Genomic DNA, 20,386 nt, shown 5'->3' with positions numbered 1-20,386 from the left:
TTAGCCAGAAGCTTAGAGAAAGATGAAAACGCCTGTCTGTGCTTCTTTGAACACAGAGCTAAAGACTGACCACGTGGCTCCCAGCTGTCCAAGGGCCGCAGTTAGTAGAAAGAGCTGTCCTAGACAGAGAGCTTAGCCCTGCGAGACCTCTCCCGTGATCATCTAGGGAGTGTAAGCCGGGTTTGTTGGGGGAAAGAGCAGGCACCCCTACCACAGCCGCCTGGGCTGGTAAGGCCCAACCTGCCCGACTCAGCTCAACCTGGAGTGCCGGCCCCACTGGCCACGTCCAGTCTGTGTCTTCCTGCCTGAGAGCCAGCTAAGCACCCATCCTCCCCCAGGAGGGAAGTCTGAGGATTGATAACCTCAACCTGAACCCAAACCTGCCCCAGCCTTTGTCCACTTCACCCTGCCAGCACCTTCCAGCTTTGGCTTCACTCATTGTATTCATAGCCTCATCCCAGCAACCCCCTGGCACCCCAGGAGATGGCCCCTCGCCACCCCTGTTATGGGATTCTGCTTCAGTCAAATAATTAGTCAACAAGGAAACCCAAATCCAGACCTAGAGGAGAAAATAAAGGGAATGGAGATCAACTACTCCAAAGGCCAGATCAGCTCAATGCAGTGAAGGAAGGAGGAGGAGGATGCAGGCTACACCAGAATCCTGGGTTCTCAGCTGGACCACACACACCAGATTGGAGGCAAGAAGAGTGGCAGAGGTGTTAATTTCCTGCCTCGTCAAGCATGGCTCACGAATACGGCAGCTTAAATCCCCAGCGGCAGTAGGAGCTGGCAACAGGAAACCCACTGTAAGGGGTAAAGATGGCAAGGTCTGAGCACCAGGGACTTGGATGGACAGAGGTCAAGGAGGTCAGTCCCTGGGAGAAGCTGCAGGAGCTGGATAGGAGAGGAGAGATGTCAGTTTGTCAAGTATCAACCAACTGCAGGACACTGGGAGATGCTTTACATATGTCACCAACATTAATCCTTAAAGGAACTCTGGGAAGCATCTCCACATCACAGCAGAGATGCCTGAACCTCAGTTTCTCCTCAGTCGCAGCTAAGGAACGATGGGGCTTAGATTGAACACCTGCGTCTCATTGTACATCCTGGGCGTGTTCCCACAGCACCGCTGAGCGTGAACCAGACACCACAGCCCAGCACAGGAGCCGGCCCCAAAGTGCACCTTGGGTGAAACCAAACGACATCTGAGATCGATGTCAAACATCACCTGGGGGGTAGTGGGTGGTGAGTGGGAGGAGAGGAGAAATAAGATTGGCCACGTGTTCATAACCGTTGAGGCCAGCGGAGGGCTGAGCCGAGGCTCAGTATTCTATCCTATTTTTGTATGTGTTTGAAATTTTCCATAACACAAAACCAAGTCTCTGCTGTATGAAGTCAAGTTAACACATCATTTCCCCTGGCCTTACCCATCACTAAATGCACACTTTTTGGTTTGGGGCTTCCTTTTGGCTACAAAACTGAATATTCACTTGAGCAAAGAATTCTCACTTTCCTAGGAACTTCCTTCTGTGTGGAGTAAGCAGAAACAGTAGTCAGAGTTCCACTGAAGAGAATGCTTTCAGGAATTTCTTGTTCCATGAAAATAAGAGACTTAAGAGTCTTTTCTCGTTATAATATTAAGGGGGGAAAAACAGGATATAAAACCACAACTGAATCTTTAAAAGGAATTTGATGTCAATACATATATAGAAAAAGGAAAAACACTAAGATGAAAACCATGGAATTAATTTTCTGAATTTTACACTGGACATTGAACATGCATATGTTTTTGGAAAATGTTTTAAAAACAATTTTTTTATGGGCTTTAGAGAAAGAGAACTGGACTAATTAAAGTCTTTGGTCTGTGTTGTCGTTGGTCTAGCAGTACTTTTCCAATCATTAGTATTGAAAAGGTAACTATTAACAGCTATCACGTGCCAGGCAAGGCATAGGTTATTTCTAATCTTTACAACAATCCTGCAATCTGGATGATTTTGCACTGATTTTGAACTCAGACCTGCTGGTTCTGAAGCCTGTCTTGCTCCATCACACCGACCTCCTGCCTCTCAGCTCTTACCTTCTAGAATGAGAAAGTGTCAGAAGCAGATCCCTAAAACACTGGGACTAGAGGCTTATACCTCCAGCTGTGTCTTAGGTTTCCCTATGCTGTCATGACCCATATTGTCCATTAGTCTTGGTCTGGCCAGGATGGAGCTGATTAATTGCTATCTGGCCAACAAGACAGACTACACTAGCCTTCCTAGTTTCTAGGAAACTAGCCTAGACTAGTTTCTCCTTCCCCTCAGTTGAAAGAATGTAATCCCAGCACTCTATGTACCAATGACTTCTGATTTATATTGGAATATGACCATTCTCTCCAAATAATACTCACATAGCAATTTCCCTATGATTTAGTTATGGTCCTTGGAAGGGTGAACTCTTATCCAGAAAAACTATTTCATTATGGAAGAAACAGCCAAGATTACTTCTCCCTCCCTATGACAGCAGAAGCCATGATACGGCAACCATGATGAAGTACAAAGAGGGAAGAGGATTCTCTAAGGGGGTTGAGGGCCGACGCTAAAGCCAGGGGGAAGTCGGGAACCTGAGCCAATGAGAAAAGAGGTTTCAAACAACCATCTGAATGGGCTATTGGCACTGGCAGCCTCTTGAGGTAAGAGGGCAGAACGAGCTCTTTGAAACTGGCCATCAAGGAAAGGATCTAGTCAGCAAGCCAGGCCGGGGAGCTCATAGGCTGGGATCTGTGAGAGCTGCTTTCCTCTAGCTACACACCCACCACCATCACCACAATCTTAGTGACTGTAGGGCCTGTGAGAGTTGTTCAGTCATGTCCGACTCTTTGAGACCCCATGGACTAAACAGTCCATGGAATTCTCCAGGCCAGAATACTGGAATGGGTAGCCTTTCCCCTCTCCAGGGGATCTTCCCAACCCAGGGATCGAACCCAGGCCTCCCATTTGCAGATGGATTCTTTACCAGCTGAGCCACAAGGGAAGCCCAAGAATACTGGAGTGGGTAGCCTATCCCTTCTCCAGTGAATCTTCCCAACCCAGGAATCGAACCAGGGTCTCCCGCATAGCGGGTGGATTCTTTACCAACTGAGCTATCAGGGAAGCCCAGTGAGGCCTGAAGCAAACTCAAGTCATTTTTCTATTGGTGAAACATAGAGACACCTGCTCCTTGACAAGAAGGTTTCTTGTTCTATGAAGTGTATTGAGCATTCAATAAAAAGTATTCTATACACAGCTCTACTTTACAACAAATTTCCCCAGAAATGGCCAGATCATTTCCCCTGGTAACTAAGGCTGCCCACCGCACACCAATTCCCTAGTGGTGGGTTAACCGCTGCGGCGGCACAGCTGTGGGGGTGGCCTCTCACACCTCAACAGCCCCGGCGGGGGCTCAGCTGGACCTGTTCTCCAGGCAGGCAGAGAGAGGCTGTTGTTGCTGCCTATTCTTGGTCTCTTCTTTGTTCCACTCAAATGACAGTAACCAGAAGCACATCCACCCTTCACAGCCTCCTCAGCTATAAGAATAGGTAGGGATCCAATTTGGGAGGAAAAAGAAAAACCCAGGAAAATATTCAGAACCACTTTCTCATGAAAAGAAATGGAGATCTATGAAGGTGGCATATCTTACAGAAAAAAATCATCCACCTAAAACAAAGTTATTGCTGAAGACACTGGTGCCTGAGTCTCTGAGAGCGGGCAACAAGGGAGACGTCAGCAAAAGGATTAAAGGAACTCATTGGTTATTGTTGAATGATATGGCCACTATAACCTTAATCATCAGGCTATTTGGATAACAGTTTTAGCGGCCATCTACCCCTTGCAGGCTTCCCGGGCAGCTGAAAGACTTCCATCCACTTTGGATTTGATCATCTCACCTTGTATTTGTCCGTGATCCCAAACACTAATCCTGAAATCTACTATGTCATAAGGTAATTAAAATAAAAAGACATTTGAGGCTTAGGAATTCCTGCTTTCCACTATTATGCCAAATAAACTGTTGCTTGCTCTACGTTTAAGAGGTAAGGTATTTTCTAAAAGATCTAAGATGACTGAAAGGACTAGGCATCAGTTTTGGTTTGATTTTACCTTTTAATGGCTCAAAAATTACTAGCCACGAACATAATGAGTAGACAAATCAGGTGCTTTTACCTTCAGAAACACCTTTGTGTGTAGTGGTTTTGGTTTATGTGGGTCTTCTGTTTTTGTTTTGGGGGTTGTTTTTTTAGCATAAAGGGAAAATGGTGGGGAAAATACATATTGTATTTTATCAAACCCCAAATGTGAAAAATAGTTTAAAAGACTGCTGACGCAATTGCAGCTGGGCTCATTGAAGCCTAATTAAAATGCCGGTAACACATGATCCTGCCCAGAAGTGCTGACTACCGCCAAGCAGAAACCAGGGCCATTTGGCTGTACAATATTAATAACAACAGCAGCCAGAACATTATCATAAATGTTTTGAGTGAAGCCCCCAACCTCTATTTCAAGGTTTACAAAAATCTATGATTTTCCAGGCAGTGGTAACCACAGAGAAACCAGACTTAATTACAGAATAAGAAACCAGCAACTGAACATATGTCTTAGACTATTGGACTGCTCAATCACTATGATTCAATCCTTCATTCATTGTTGCAGCAATGCACTAGAAACTGGGGATACAAAGTTAGAATAAGGGCATGATTCATGTTCTCAAGAAGGTCAGTCAAAGGCTTAAAAATCTTGAACTTAAAGCTTGAATCACAAAAAAGCTTCTAGAGAAATTAATAACTCCAGACAGAAAAACAACATGAATGACAATAGAAGATACAGGAAAGGAGTTATATACATAAATCCCTCTGCTGTGTGCCTCAGTGTACCTGGCATTAAACTAGTAACAGTTGAAACAGATTTTCTTTCTGCCCTAAGAATGAACTGAAATAGTGTCTACTATATGCCACATGATATTCTAAGCACTTTACATACATTAATTCATTTAGTCCTCAGTTTTGAAGTAAATAACACTATCATCCTCATTTTACAGATGAGGAAATTGAGGGGCTAACAATTCATCCAGGCTTATTCAGCTAATAAATGATGGAGCCAGGATTTGAACTGAAGCAACTTGGCTTCATAGATGGTATTCTCAACTATGTTATACCTCTTCTCTATAAAAATGGTTATGTTTAAAACAAAAGAACTGTACCTAAACACTGTACCCTGGTTGCTAAATTTGTTTCTCATGGGGATATAGATTAACAATTCTGAAACTGTTTTACATTTATGCTGCGGTGGTTGATGTTGTTCAGTAGCTCAGTCGTGTCTGACTCATTGCAACCCCATGGACTGCAGCACGCCAGGCTTCCCTGTCCTTCACCATCCCCCCACGTTTGCTCTGACTCGTGTCCATCGAGTCAGTGATGCCATCCAACCATCTCATCCTCTGGTGTCCCCTTCTCCTCCTGCCCTCAATCTTCCCCAACATCAGGGTCTTTTCCAGTGAGTCAGCTCTTTGCATCAGATGGCCAGTGAATATTCAGGACTGATTTCCTTTAGGATTGACTGGTTTGATCTCCTTTCCATCCAAGGTTCTCAGGAGTCTTCTCCAACACCACAGTTCAAAAGCATCAATTCTTCAGCACTCAGCCTTCTTTATGATCCAACTCTCACATCCATACTACTGGAAAAACCATAGCTTTGACTATACAGACCTTTGTCAGCAAAGTAATGTCTCTGCTTCTTAATAAGGTGTGTGTAAATGTCTTTTAATTTTATGGCTGTAGTCACCATCTACAGTGATTTTGGAGCCCAAGAAAATAAAGTCTGTCACTGTTTCCATTGTATACCCATCTATTTGCCATGAAGTGATGGGACCAGATGCCATGATCTTAGTTTTTTGAATGAAGAGTTTTAAGCCAACTTTTTCATTCTCCTCTTTCACCTTCATCAAGAAGCTTTTTACTTTCTCTTCGCTTTCTGCCTTAAGGGTGGTATCATCTGCATATCTGTAGTTCTTGATATTTCTCCTGGCAACCTTGATTCCAGCTTGTGCTTCATCCAGCCCAGTATTTCGCATGAGGTACTCTGCATAAAGTTAAATAAGCAAGGTGACAATATACAGCCTTGATGTACTCCTTTCCCAATTTGGAACCAGTCTGTTGTTCCATGTTTGGTTCTAACTGTTGCTTCTTGACCTGCATACAGGTTTCTCAGAAGCCAGGTAAGGTGGTCTGGTATTCACATCTCTTTAAGAATTTTCCACAGTTTGATTTGATCCACATAGTCAAAGTCTTTAGCGCAGTCAATGCAGCAGAAGTAGATGTTTTTTGGAATTCTCTTCCTATTTCTATGACCCAGTGGATGTTGGCAATTTGATCTCTGGTTCCTTTGCCTTTTCTAAATCTGGCTTGTACATTTGGAAGTTCTGTGGTTGAACAAATATTAAATGGACAGTGAACAGTTGGAGGCAGTTTTCCTACTATTAGAGAGGGAGTTATAGATAAGCAAGAAAGACTAGAATGAAACCTACAGTGTTGTATTATAGTCAGAGACACCGCTATAAACTTATGTTTAGCTTAATATATATCAGTTCAATTCAGTTCAGTCGCTCAGTCATGTCCAACTCTTTGTAACCACATGGACTGCAGCACACCGGGCTTCCCTGTCCATCACCAACTCCCGGAGCTTGTTCAAACTCATGTCCATTGAGTCAGTGATGCCATCCAACTATCTCATCCTCTGTCAACCCCTTCTCCTCTTGCCTTCAATCTTAACATGTATCAGTTCAGTTCAGTTCAGTTCAGTCACTCAGTCATGTCTGACTCTTTGCGACCCCATGAATCGCAGCATGTCAGGCCACTCTGTCCATCACCAACTTCTGGAGTTTACTCAAACTCATGCCCATCGAGTCAGTGATGCCATTCAGCCATCTCATCCTCTGTTGTCCCCTTCTCCTCCTGCTCCCAATCCCTCCCAGCATCAGGGTCTTTTCCAATGAGTCAACTCTTCACATCAGGTGGCCAAAGTACTGGAGTTTCAGCTTCAGCATCAGTCCTTCCAATGAACACCCAGGACTGATCTCCTTTAGGATGGACTGGTTGGATCTCCTTGCAGTCCAAGGGGCTCTCAAGAGTCTTCTCCAACACCACAGTTCAAAAGCATCAATTTTTCAGCTCTCAGCTTTCTTCACAGTCCAACTCTCACATCCATACATGACCACTGGATAAACCATAGCCTTGACCAGACGGACCTTTGTTGTATATAGATGGTTAAATGCAGAAGTAGTTATAGATGTGTGTTTATACAGCTAATACACATACATCATTCCCAGCTCTGTCTGCTAACAGGGCCTGGAGACAGTCGGGCTCCAGAAGCAATGAACACACCCAATACCAAGATCTTGGTTTCTAAACATCATTTTTTCCAGTTAAAGGAACCAGAGTCCCTTGAATAAATGGCTGTTTCTGGGAGTGGGGCAGAAATATACCTGAAACATCTTGCAGTACCAGAAGAGAGAGATGTGTTCAAAAAAACAAAAGGATGGAGACATAGAAAAGGGAGACAAGAGCCAACCCAAAAGAGCTCCATGCCAAAGCTGGTATAATTCAAGTAACAGAATAAATAACATTCTATAGAATTATCACCCAAAGTATAAAATAAATATATGTGAGTCCACACTGATACAAGTAAATGATTAAATAAACAGGTGAATGAAAAGTGACTTATCTTCCTTATAGAAGAATTCTAAATAATATATGTAAATACTCTTCATTCCTTCATCCCTTCCTATTTGCTGCTGCTGCTGCTAAGTCACTTCAGTTGTGTCTGACTCTGTGCAACCCCATAGACGACAGCCCACCAGGCTCCGCCATCCCTGGGGTTCTCCAGGCAAGAACACTGGAGTGGGTTGCCATTTCCTTCTCCAATGCATGAAAGTGAAAAGTGAAAGTTAACTGCAGCCTACCCCATGGACTGCAGCCTACCAGGCTCCTCCATCCATGGGATTTTCCAGGCAAGAGTACTTGAGTGGGTTGCCATTGCCTTCTCTGCTTTCTATTTGGGGAATGCGCTAAATTTAGTGACTGCCTTCCAAAGAATACAGTTGAGAAGTGAAAAATATACCAGTGAAGAAATCTGCCATGCAAATGCTACTTTAACCAAGTCATGGAGGTTAATATCCTCTGTGATATTATCATGGGTATGATGTACCCTGTCACATGATGTGACAAGGATACTCCACTATCTTATTCTTTCCAAAAACCCATAATCTGGACTAATCATGAGAAAATAGCATACAAATTCAGACTGGGGGGCACTCTATAGAGTATCTAGCCAGTATTCCTCAAGACAGTAAGATTGTCAAATTCATAAAAAACAAGACTGAGAAACTGTCACAGACCAGAGGAGACCAGGGAGACATATCTAAATGCAATGTGGTTCCCTGGATTGAATTCTGGAACAGAAAGAGAACATTAATGGGAAAAAGTGGTGAAAGGCAAATAAAATCTAGAGTTAGACTGGTAGTAATGATGTGCCAATATCAATTTCTTCATTTTGACAAATATAACAAACATATAAATTATATATGGTAATATAAGACATTAACATTAGAAAAACTGGTAATGGAAATATAGGAACCTCTGGGCTATCTTTGCAAATTCTCTGTAAATATATAATTTTTCCAAAATAAAAAGTTTAAGAAAGTATTATATTCTAAAATAGCCACTCTATGTAAAATAAGTAGAGGAGCAATTAGGTACCATGCCAGTGAAAGGAGGCTAGAAATAAGAGCATAATAATTTTTATGTTAATACTAGTTTTCTGCTCTCCAGCACTACTTATAGTACTGTTGTTCCTTTCCTAAGATACTTTGGGGAGAACACTAAACCCATCTGAACTCACTTTGTTCACAAATGCTTACTGGGTAAATAAGCACCAGGCACTGTTCTAGGCTCTAGAGATGCTCTGATGGACAAGACACGCTTCCTGTGTCCAAAGAACATCCAGCTTCATTGATGTCAACACAAAATAAAACACAGCATGATAAATCCTGATGAAGAAGAGGTAATTTCAAGATGATAGGGGCACACACAGGAGGAGCATCTGACCAATTCAGTACCAAGGCACCATGGAGGACAGAGACACAAACCTGGAAAAGCCCGTGAATGATCTGCTATGTCTTGTGACCATCACAAGGATCCCTGGTGATGGTGATATACACCAACCTCCTGTCAGCATAAAATGCATTTGGGAAATACAAATTTAATTATATTACCTCTTCCTAAAACTCTTCGAGGGCTTTCCATTACTCCAAAGGTGGCACATCCTCACCATGCGTGATGGATAGTTTTATATGTTAATTTGGCTACATTAGACCTCCCAGAAATTATCCACTAATTGAGGGTGTTTTTGTGAAGACATTTTAGATGTGCTTCACATCTACAGTTAGGGCTTCCCTGGTGGCTCAGATGATAAAGAATCTGCCTGCAATGCAGGAGACCAGGGTTTGATCCCTGGGTCGGGAAGATTCCCTGGAGAGGGAATTCCCTGGAGAGGGAACACTCCAATATTCTTGCCTGGAGAATCCCATGAATAGAGGCTACAGTCCATGGGGTCATAAAGAGTCAGACACAACTGAACGACTAACACTTTCAACATCTACAGTTAGTCAACATTAAGTAAATTCCTTGATAAAGTAGTGGGCCTCATCTAATCAGTCAAGGGCCTTAAGAGCAAAATCCAAAGTTTCTCAGACAAGAAAAAACTCCAAGAAGAAATTCTGCCTCAAGATTGCAGCATCATCACCTGTCTGAGTTTACAGCGGCCTGCTTGCCTGACATACAGACTTCAGACTTGCCACCTCTCTTTGTTTAAATATATTTCATTTGGGGTTATATTATAGAGAGGATTTACGGAGAGAATTATATGTAGGGTATACGCTATATATATATGCATCCTATTGATTCTGTTTATATGTATAAATACTGTGTGTGTCTTCATTGGTTCCGTTTCTTTGGAGAGCCCGGACGCACCACGGGCATGGGCTCCAGGCTTCACGGCTCTTACCTTTCTCATCGGCCACACCTTACGTCCCACTCCTCTCACTCTCTCTCCCACTCACAGTGGCGTTTTCTCATCCTGAATCCTTTCAACTCCTCCTCCTGTCCCCTCCTCCCACGGGCTCTTGTCTCTGTCTGGGCCACTCTCCCTTCTTTTCCGGATGGACACCTATTCTTGCCTCAGTCCATAGCTCAACCCCTGCTTCCTCAGGGCATCTTCCCATTATCGAACTCTCTCAGGAAGCCTTCAGAGTACTTCACATCCCTCCTGGGTAGTTGGACAAATTGGCACCTCGGTCTTCATTATACGTAAGCCCCATGTAGGCAGGAATGATGTCCGGTTTTGCTGATTTTTTGTAATTATATCCCCTAGCACAGGTCTTGGGGCACGAAAGCTCTCAATAAGTAATTTTTTAATGAATGTCAACACAGATGTTAGAAGAGCAGAAAACTGCCCCTCTCCATAGCCACAGCCTCTGAAGCTCTCACAGGTAGAATCCAGTGACCCAGTCCTTTTGACAATTCATAAAGCTGAAACTTAAGGTCACAAGAAAAGGGGAACTTGGAAAGGCAGTCAAAGCAGGCAGAAGGAGGGGGCTTTACTAGCTGGAGACAGAAATGTCTCTGCAGATGGGTTGGAGGTGGTCAGTGTGGCTGCAGCCTCAAGTTGACACCGACTTCTCCAAAAATACCACCTGCCTCTTCACCCAAACTGGAGTTTATGTAATCACATTTCCCAGTTATTACCAACTGCTGAATGTTGAAACTCTCAGAAGCACCTTTTTTAAGTCTTAAATATCAACTCTAGCCTATTAAAGAAGAGAAAAAGAAAATGAAGATATGTTCTCACTAGATTTCTTTTTATAAAGAAGACTCAAACCTGAAAAAAAATTTCCCCAAGTTTAAGTACTAAGATTTTATTAGGCGGTACAATCCCAGGGTAACAAGGGTGAAGGGAAAGGCAAAGCAAAGCAAATGATACACCCAAATGATCAATACATTTCTTCTTTAGGTTATTTTTACCATGAATAACCTGCACTGAACAAGCTGCAAATTTCTCAAAACATCAGGCCACTAGATCATGTCTCTAAAGGCAGTAGCCACACCTGATTTCTTGATTCATATATATGGCAATTTTAAAGCATATCTTCAAATTTATTGACATTCTTCCTAGTGACAGATGGGGTCTGATTCCCTTGCTTTTGAATCTGGGAAGTTTGTGACTCACTTGTATCCAATTACATGTGTTGGAAGTTCTGCTGGGTGACTCCAGGGCTTGCTTATAGACATCAATGTGGTTCTATCTTATTCACAGAGATTGGCATCACTGGAGCCCTGAGCTAGCAGGCAAGAAGTCTGATAGAAGGTTGCCATGCTGTGAGGAAGCCAAGTCACACAGGGAGTCTGCAAGAAGGTGCTTGAGTTGGCAATAACAGTCTTCAAGTCCTCCTTTCCAAGTGCCAAATATGTGAGTGAACAAGTTCTCAGATGACTGTAGCCCCCAGCTGTTGAGTCAACCCCAGACATGGGGGAGGGGAAGCGCAAGCCAGCCATTCCCATTGTTCCCCTTCTGAATTCCTGCCCCAAAGCACACAAACAAACATATTGCATTGCACTTCTTGTTTCAGGGAATGTTTATTATGTAGCAATGGTAACCTGAACAATATGGAAAAATGGGTATTATTTCTTAGGTGTCAAAACAAGTGTCTAACTTTCCTCCACAAGAGTCAATACCCATCAACAGCTTTTATCTCTTGACAAATCTCTCAAATGTAAACAAACAAATAAACAAGTAAAAGCTGGCCTCAGCACTTCATGAAAGGAGTAGATTCCAAGCAGAGGGAGAACAGAATTGTCTTTGAGAAAAGAAGTGCTCAATGCTTGATGAATGAAGAAAGGAATCACCCAAAGAACCATTAAATATTTAGGTGAGTATATAGCAGAGGGCACAGGATCGTTTTCCACAATCAATGGCAATCTTAGTCCCCAGTTCGAAGCATGCAGTCCTTCGGAAATTTTTATGGCTTAGCCTTGTGTTCTCACCCTTTAATATTTAACGGCATTTATCAACAACTAAATCACACGAAAAATGTATACTTGTATTCTGCACATTTTCTGACGCAAAACTAAGCTGGAAAACAACATCTTCTGATGCAAAACAAGCTGAATGACAGAAAGAATCAAAATTATTTTGACCAGGTGGGAAAATGAAGCAAGATAAATATAAGTGGCTGGAGTAAACTTATCCCAGCAGGCAGCTGGGGAGACTGTACAAAGACCTCAGAGTCTTCGGGCGGAGTGTTGGACTCATTCCGAAAATGATAAGAAACTATAGAATACTTTGGATAGGGAAGAACTGTGATAAAACAGTGTTTTAGAAAATTAACTTCAACATCTTTTTAGGTGATGGAGTCAAGGAGGACAAATAGAAGGAAGAAAGGTCACAGTGTGTAGGAGAAGTTTCTAAATGCATACATAAAATGCATACAATAAAAATGCATACATCTGGGCTGGTATGACCATAGAAAGAGGAAAAGAAGGGCAGAGGTGATTCAGTGGTACAACCAGGAAAACTTGGGCAGCTGACGGGGTATTGAGAGTACAGGAAGAATTAAAGAAGACTCAGAGGTCTGGAGTGAGAGATCAGTAGAGCTGATGGAGAGAGAAACAGTGGAGGATGAAGCATGCCTGGAGAAGAAGAGAGAGAGCTCAGGAGGAACCTGTGGCCTTTGAGATGGCGCCAGTAAGACCTTTAGGTAAAAAGAGCCAGTGGATAACAGGAGACTTTGGATTAAGGTTTAGGGGAAGACACAGGCCTAGAGAAGTAGATTTGGGATTCATCAGCCTCCAGGCAATCCCTAAAGCCATGAATGAATTCCCATAGTGCACCATATTAGTGAAGTCGCTTAGTCGTGTCCGACTCTTTGCGACCTCATGGACTGTAGCCTACAAGGCTCCTCCATCCATAGGATTTTCCAGGCAAGAGTACTGGAGTGGGTTGTCATTTCTCTGGAGCCTTTATAGCATTTCACAGCTCAGGGTGAAATATTTTGAAAATATACTGAATCCTTCTTATGCAGTGGCTGCATAATTAGGTCTACCACAGCACAGCCACTTTATTGATCCTTTAATTATTTAAAAAAAAAATATGAAATGCCAAGAGTACCAAGATATGAATTTATTTTGACTCTCTGTATATTTTGAACTATTCCTCCTACTCACTTCAACTGACAGGACTGGCCGCAGAAACGAAGAACCATTTTTAATGCCTTTAAAGAATATCTGGGTGGGCCACTATCCCTATGGCTCTCCACTTGAATAAGTTGTAAGAACACCAAGAGCCTTTGTGGAACCAAAAAGAATCAAAGAATATGCAGCTGGAGGCATCAGCTGTGCATGTCGAGTTCTAGCCAAAATAACTCCCCAGGGTGTCCAGCTGTAGAGAGAGAAAGAAAACCAGGAAAAAAGACAGTAATTCAGTCAGGGAAGTCACCAGTGGCTAAAGAGTCCTATAGGCCACAGAGTACCATTATAGTTAGGGACCAGACAATGTCCTGCTGCCACCACATTCAGGTTACTTACAACTGCAAAGTGAACATCTGTGGCCATCTGTCTGCAAGCATGCTGGGGGTCAGAGGCATAGTGAAATATAGACCTGAAAATGGATGGAGATAAGCTTAGTAGAGTAAAATATGTAAGGCATCTAATAGATTTCACCTAGAAAAAGACAGCCAGTTGAAAGAAAGTATGGATGAGGTCTCCTTAAATAAATTATGACTCAGCAAGTGCCATTTTATCTGCCTAAGAAAATAATTACAGGAAAACAGTGTTTCCTGAAAAGTCCCTGTGAATGAGCTCTTCTGGAATAGCACCAGAGGTTTCTGGCAGATAGGAGTAGCTCTGCATGACTTTGGAGATGACCTGGCCCAAGCTCTGTCAGGTAAAGAACTGAGACATTACAACCATGCCCTTCTAGAAGGCATTGAAATCTGCTTTCCAATCCTTCCATGACAACTAGCATATTCCACGTGTGGATTGCCCTTTAACCTGACTTTTATAGGTTTTTCTTCCTCTGCTTGTTTCTTAACCCCAGAATTCCTCTGGGTTCTAAGCCCTCCTCTTTCCTGATACACTCTCCTTGGGGGATGCCATCTGCTCTGTCGGCCTTACAGTCATTCATGTATTGATGATTGTCAAATATTTACTCTCAATCAGACCTCTTGTCTGAGCTCAGACCTGGACAGCAGCTGCATATTGCGTATCTCCTCTTGTGCATTTTACAAATTCAACTTGTCTAAAATTGAACCCACGACTCCTGGAGACTCATGCCTTCTCTATTGTTAACCCAAGTTGGCCACCTGGAGCCCTCATTTGAATGCTCTTTCCCTTGGCCCACACTTCACCCACACACTTGTGGCCCAAATTAACCCACTAGTCTCCAACGCCATTTCCATTAACCTAGACTCAGGAAACACTATCTTTCATTTCATTATCACAACAACCATCTGAGTCATCTTCCTGTCTGTGATCTTGACTCTGCCTGACTTCATCCCCATTCCATTCTAAAGCACTCACTCTGAAATAAATCCAGTCACTTCACTTCTTCAGCCTGAAACACTTCAGTGGGTTACTATTGCCCTTAGGATAAGGTCCAAAGCAGTTAATACCATCTGCATAACTTGACCCATCCCATCGTCTTACCCCTCACCAACGCCTCCCTTTACAGTCCGGTTGAGTTGGCTCTAGTTCCTTGAATCCACCAAGTTCTCCTTTAACAACAGACTTTTGTACATGCTGCCTGGCATGTTCTTCTCCTTTGCTTTGCCAAACAATGACTATTCCTCCTTCAGGTTCCAGTTTAGACAAAACTTCCCTTGACAAGCCTTTGCTGTCCAGTCTAGTTTGTTTTAAATGGCCTGCAATGAATTCCCAAACACCCTGTATTTTTCCCCATCAAAGCACACTATACGGTTAATACCTACATATACAACTTTATCTTTCACTAGACCTTGAGCTCAATGAGGGTAGGAAGCATGTCTGTTTTGTGGGCAATTGTACATCCAGCACCCAGCCTAGAATTTTTGTATGTGGGTTAAATGATTATATAAAATATTGGATTTATAGGCACTCTGATCAGCAGCAAAACTCTGCTAGGTCTACATCAAACAAGGTCCCCTCAGAGAATTAGAAAGGTTTTCAAGTTCCTTTGTTTAAGTTGAACCTGGCAGCTGCAGCATCTCCAGGAACATTCGTTCCCTGATGTGTGGCCAACAGAAGTCTACTGAGGGATCCTCAGCTGCAGCTCACTGCAAAGCTCTTACCCCAAGCACAGAATAATCTCTTCACTTCCAATGAGGGACATCAAGAAAGAAAGAATTTTCCCTTTAGGGTCAGGAGCCTAGGAAGGCAGAATATAAAGCAGAAAAGTCTACATGAACTCAGAGTCTTTCTAGAGAAGACTGTATTGGACTGTCCCCTAGGTCAGTGGTTTCAAAACTTGAATCAGAATCACCTGGATGACTTGTCAAAGCACAGATGTCTGAGCCTGACCCCCAGAGTTTCTGATTCAGTGGGTCTGGGATGGGGCCAGAGAATTTGCATTTCTAACAAGTTTCCAGGTGATATTGATGCTGCTGATCTGGGGAACGCAAACTTGAGAACCACTGCACTAAACATCTGAGTCATCCTCTTAGTCACACAAACACAAGAGAAGTATGCGCCCCCTGTCCTGGAGGAGAGGCAGTCTTCCTAAACTCTGGAGAGGAAGATCTCACTGCCGGGCAGGGAGTAGGGAAATTTGCACAGGGATTCTAGAACCTCTGGGAAATAAGAAATAAGAAAAATGAAAACTCCAATCCCTTCTGTATTGAAGTTTTTGAAGTCTGCTAGAACTGCTCTGATAACTTAGGACAGTTCAAATTGTAATAATTCTTCAAGAAGAGGATATCAGGGGCATTGTGATGGAAGTGCTTACCCAGCCGTCTTTCACTGGGCACAGGGAAGGGCCCCCAAAATAGGTCGGTCCAGGGAATGCGCACACACCCAACCCACATACATTGGCTGGCAAGACACAGGTTGATCTGATGAGAGTCAGCCCCAAACAACTGTTGAAACTGTTGGAACAGAGACCTTTCCCCTCTGGTTTTACAAGACTGATAAGCAGCACATCTGGGGCTTCTGGTGGCCAGTGCCACAAGCATGGCAGAGAATGACACCCACACTGAAGAAAACTCAGCCAAGAGATGAAAGAAATAAGACTCCTGATAACATCGTTTGAATCCTGCGGGGCCTAAAGTTACAATATCTTGAACTTGAGCTGAGTTTCTGTCACTACTGAAAGAGTCTTGACTGATGGAACTCTACTAGCAAACCAATACATTGCTCTGGTCAAGAATGTTCAAGTAACCATCTGTTCTAGCAGTTTCTCTGGAGATAGAACTGCCAGGCCTACAGCTTTGCCAGCCCCTCTGGGATTCTGATTTTCTCCCAACAAATCACTACACTTAAGCATAGTCACTCAATCATGTGCAACCGTTCATGACCTCATGGACTGTAGTCCGCCAGTCTCCTCTATCCATGGGATTTCCCAGACAAGAATACCAGAGTGGGTTGCCATTTCCTCCTCCAGGGGCTCTTCCCAGCCCAGGGACTGCACTCATGTCTCCTGCATTGGCAGATGGATTATTTATCACTGAGCCACCAGGGAAGCCCACTTTAGCAAAGTTGTTAGCCTCATCACTGCTTACTTGCCTTCATTCTCTGTGAGCTTCTTGAATATAAGTTCTTTATAACAGTTTTCTTGATTGCCAGGCAAGGTAGCTGGCTTACAGAGGCTTACTTTGCAAACAGCATTTAAATGAAAAATAACAAATTTGGGTCAGATTAGTTTGCATGAATTAAAGGGAAAAAAGGAGAGGAGAACAAGGTACCCTGGAAGGAATATAAACTAAACCAGGTAATAACCCACAAAGGTGAGCTCCCAAAGTCAGGTAAACCTTCACTCTGCCCCAGAATATTTCTAATTGAATCTCAACTCCTACTAACAACTTCAGCATTTTTCTTTTCTTTGGGAAAAAAAAAAACACCATGGAGGAGGGGGTGTCAGAGAATGACAGCTGACATGGTGACTCCCATATAAGTCAGCTTCCTCTTCCCCAAATCTGTTTCCAGAAACTCTGCCACATCATGTACTGAGAACCCCCTGGCTTCCAACTCAGAAAAAAGTCTCAGAGGTGTCAGGCGCAGATGGCAGGAGCCCTCCTTTGGTGGTTCTCAATGATAAATAGCTTCCTGCCAGAGCGCTCCCCAACTCTGAACTCCTGGAAGGGAATTACCACATGGGAAACAAAACCCAGGGAAGGGTTGGAAGCGCACCCTGCGGAGGGTTTGTCACTCACATCTTCTAGGTTAAAGGTGTCTGTGGGAACCCCTGGACACAGCTGTGGTCACAAATGTTCCATCCAACAACTGGACCCAGAAGTGGCCCATTTTTCTGACATCAAGAGACCTTCCATGGAAGGAAAACAGAAACAGCACAGATGGAGCTGCCTTTTCAAATCCTTGTGGATGTCATGAGATTAGCAGCTTTCCTCTGAGTCGGCCTCAAAGACTTCCTTTACAATTGTTCATAAACTCGCTCAAGGGATAGGCAGTGAAGTTCACTCAAACAAAAACATAACCTCAAACATCGAAAACAGCTGGTGGAAATTGTGACTGTTATAGAGGAGCTGACTTATCTAGCTGAGTCAAAACAAGTGTGAGTGCTTCAAACAGGCACGAGATCAGAAACATAATTAGGTGTTTATTGAGTGCTGTCCTTCTTGATTTTTTTCCTCCCTTGCCGGACGTGAGTCTCCTCTTTAGGCTTCATCCTGACAGGGAGTAAAGTCCTTTATGATATCAGAATTGACATTTTTGAAAATTTATTTGAAAATAATTTCTTTTTTCTAATTATAAAAGTAGTCTGTGTTCTTTGGGGGAAAATTAGGGAACACAGAAAAACCACAAAAATAAAAATCATGTGTAATCCCACTGCCACTCTTTCCATTTTGTTCTTTTGACTTTGGATGTTCTTTTTTAAAAAAATTAATTTTCTTTACTTATGGTTGTGCTGTGTCTTCACTGTTGCGCTGGCTTTCTCTAGTTGCAGCACATGAGCTTCTCTCATTGCAGAGCACAGGCTCTAGGGTGTGTAGGCTTCAGCAGTTGCAGCTCCCAGGGTCTAGAGCACAGAATCAATAGTTGTGGTGCACGGGCTTAGTTGCTCCGAGGCATGTGGGATCTTCCTGGATCACAGATCAAATCCATGTCTTCTGCATTGGCAGATGGATTCTTTACCACTGAATTACCAGGGAAGCTCAGCTTTGGTTTTTCATACACATATACACACCACATAATTTTAAATATATATTTAAATGTGTGTGTTAGTCACTCAGTCGTATCTGACTCTTTGCAACCCCATGGACTGTAGCCCACCATGCTCCCCATCCATGGAATTCTCCAGGCAAAAATTATTAAAATGACTCTTTTTGATCCTGATTTTCATATAGTCCATATGACCATTTCCCCATGTCACTGATATGTTCTTTCCCACATTTTTATGCCTGCATATGAACACTATAAATTATTGAGCTAATGCCAATTGTAGACATTTGGGATATTCTGCACTATTGTAAACAAGGCTGTGAAGAATACCCTTGTTGATAAATCTTTGCACATGTCCATACTTAGAAAATTTAATTTCTCTTTCACGGCACTGAAATTCAGACTATAAAAGGGATTGTAATTGATATTGAAAGAATATAGCCCCTTTCTCCCTGAGAGTTTCTGCCAGTTGCCTTTTTCGGGATGTTTTGAGATGAGTTAGCTCCTTTTAGGACTTGTAGGCCTTCCTGTATTCAGAGAAGACTTGCTTTCAATCAAGTTAATGGTCTCTCCAGTTTGCAATGCAGAAACATTGAAATAACTGTTTTTTAAATGTATGACAAGAAATGAAAGCAATAAATATTAGAAAAGATGACTAATCTTATTAGGAAAAAGAAAATATAGAAGCATAATTCCATCAAAAGAGGTATCAAACTGATTAGACTGAGTTACTAAAAACTTTGTCTTCTCAAAAATTCTCAAGTTGAAATGATTTCTAGTAGGTTTTACAACTGCAGGAAACAAGCTAAAATTTTCCACTTTCTTATTTTTCCTATTTTTCTAATCCAAAAAGTGAAATGAAACATTCCTTAAGGAGAAGACTCAACTGGTATTACTATCTCTCATTCGAAATTTACTGCCTGCTTTGAACAATTGCTTCTGTATTGGCACAAGTCATTCAGTCACTCACCATCGGGGGATGAATCACTCCCCATGAAAAATCATTCCAGAATTTGGGTAACAGAGAAGTTTCCCTCCAGCCAAAAGTTCAACAAATGTTGGTAAAATTTAGGAAAATCATTATCATGAAAGGCTGCCATGGTTTCAAAGAGCATCTCTTAGCAGTTACTACACTCTCTGACCTCTAAAAAAAAGTGCAAGCAACTTCACGCACACGCAAAGCCCCTGCCAGTTTCCCTTAAAAATTTCATTCTCTTCATCACCACTGAGTGGAATCAAAAACAGTTGGTCAAGCTCCACTAATCGACAGCTGCTTGCAATTAGATGAAGCATTTAAAGCCATTCTCTTAACTACCTTCCCAACTGCCTAAGCATTCAGCTTGAGCAACACACCGTGATAATTTGCCAGAATGTTTAACTTATCTCTATCTCTAGTGGTTTCTATACCTTCCTATTTTCTCCAGTCTTCCCACACACTGTCTGACTCTTCCAGTTCCTCTTGTTAAATTAGGGGTGTACAGAGATTAGTTGAAACCAGGTCGAGCTGCTTTGTGCTAAGATGGAAAATTCTACCCAGGCAACTATTAGGGGGCAGAGTAAATCTTGATGTTTTGCAGACAGAAACGACTCCTTTTTTCCTCTTTTTTTTTTTTTTTAATTAAACAATGAACTGGAAAGTTCACTGTAATTTTTCTCATCAAGGATGATGAAGGAAAACAAAAGTTCCTAGGCTTTTGTAAACTCTTTCCAATTCTCATAACTCACAAATACTAATTTTGGAGTAGAGGAAAAATGCACAGATCACTTTATTCAATTTTTGTCCTTTACAAACGGGGCACCAAGAATCAAGATGCTTTTCCCAAGGTCACAGGAAACAGTGGCAGTGCATGGCCTGAATCCAGCTCTCTGACTCTTGGTCCAGATGGTTTTCTGCTACTTGAACTCCTTTTGCTAAAGAGGAAATCTTCCCACCTCTTCTAGAAGGAGGCAGAGACC

General features: G+C 42.6%; 1 long non-coding RNA gene across 1 annotated transcript in view; it reads left to right on the top strand.

Annotated features, from left to right (window-relative positions):
* LOC139039625 (uncharacterized) overlaps positions 1-11,874 on the top strand; it is a 28,048-nt gene extending 16,174 nt beyond the window's left edge. Inside the window, exon 2 of the long non-coding RNA XR_011492959.1 lies at positions 11,382-11,874. This is a non-coding gene — a long non-coding RNA (uncharacterized lncRNA). The remainder of the gene's footprint in view (positions 1-11,381) is intronic.
* Positions 11,875-20,386: the final 8,512 nt, after the last annotated feature.

Source organism: Odocoileus virginianus, chromosome 19 (assembly GCF_023699985.2).
Source record: "Odocoileus virginianus isolate 20LAN1187 ecotype Illinois chromosome 19, Ovbor_1.2, whole genome shotgun sequence".
NCBI classification, from domain to species: domain Eukaryota; kingdom Metazoa; phylum Chordata; class Mammalia; order Artiodactyla; family Cervidae; genus Odocoileus; species Odocoileus virginianus.
The sequence above is the reverse complement of the archived record's forward strand: the minus strand, read 5'-3'. Positions and strand labels throughout refer to the sequence as shown.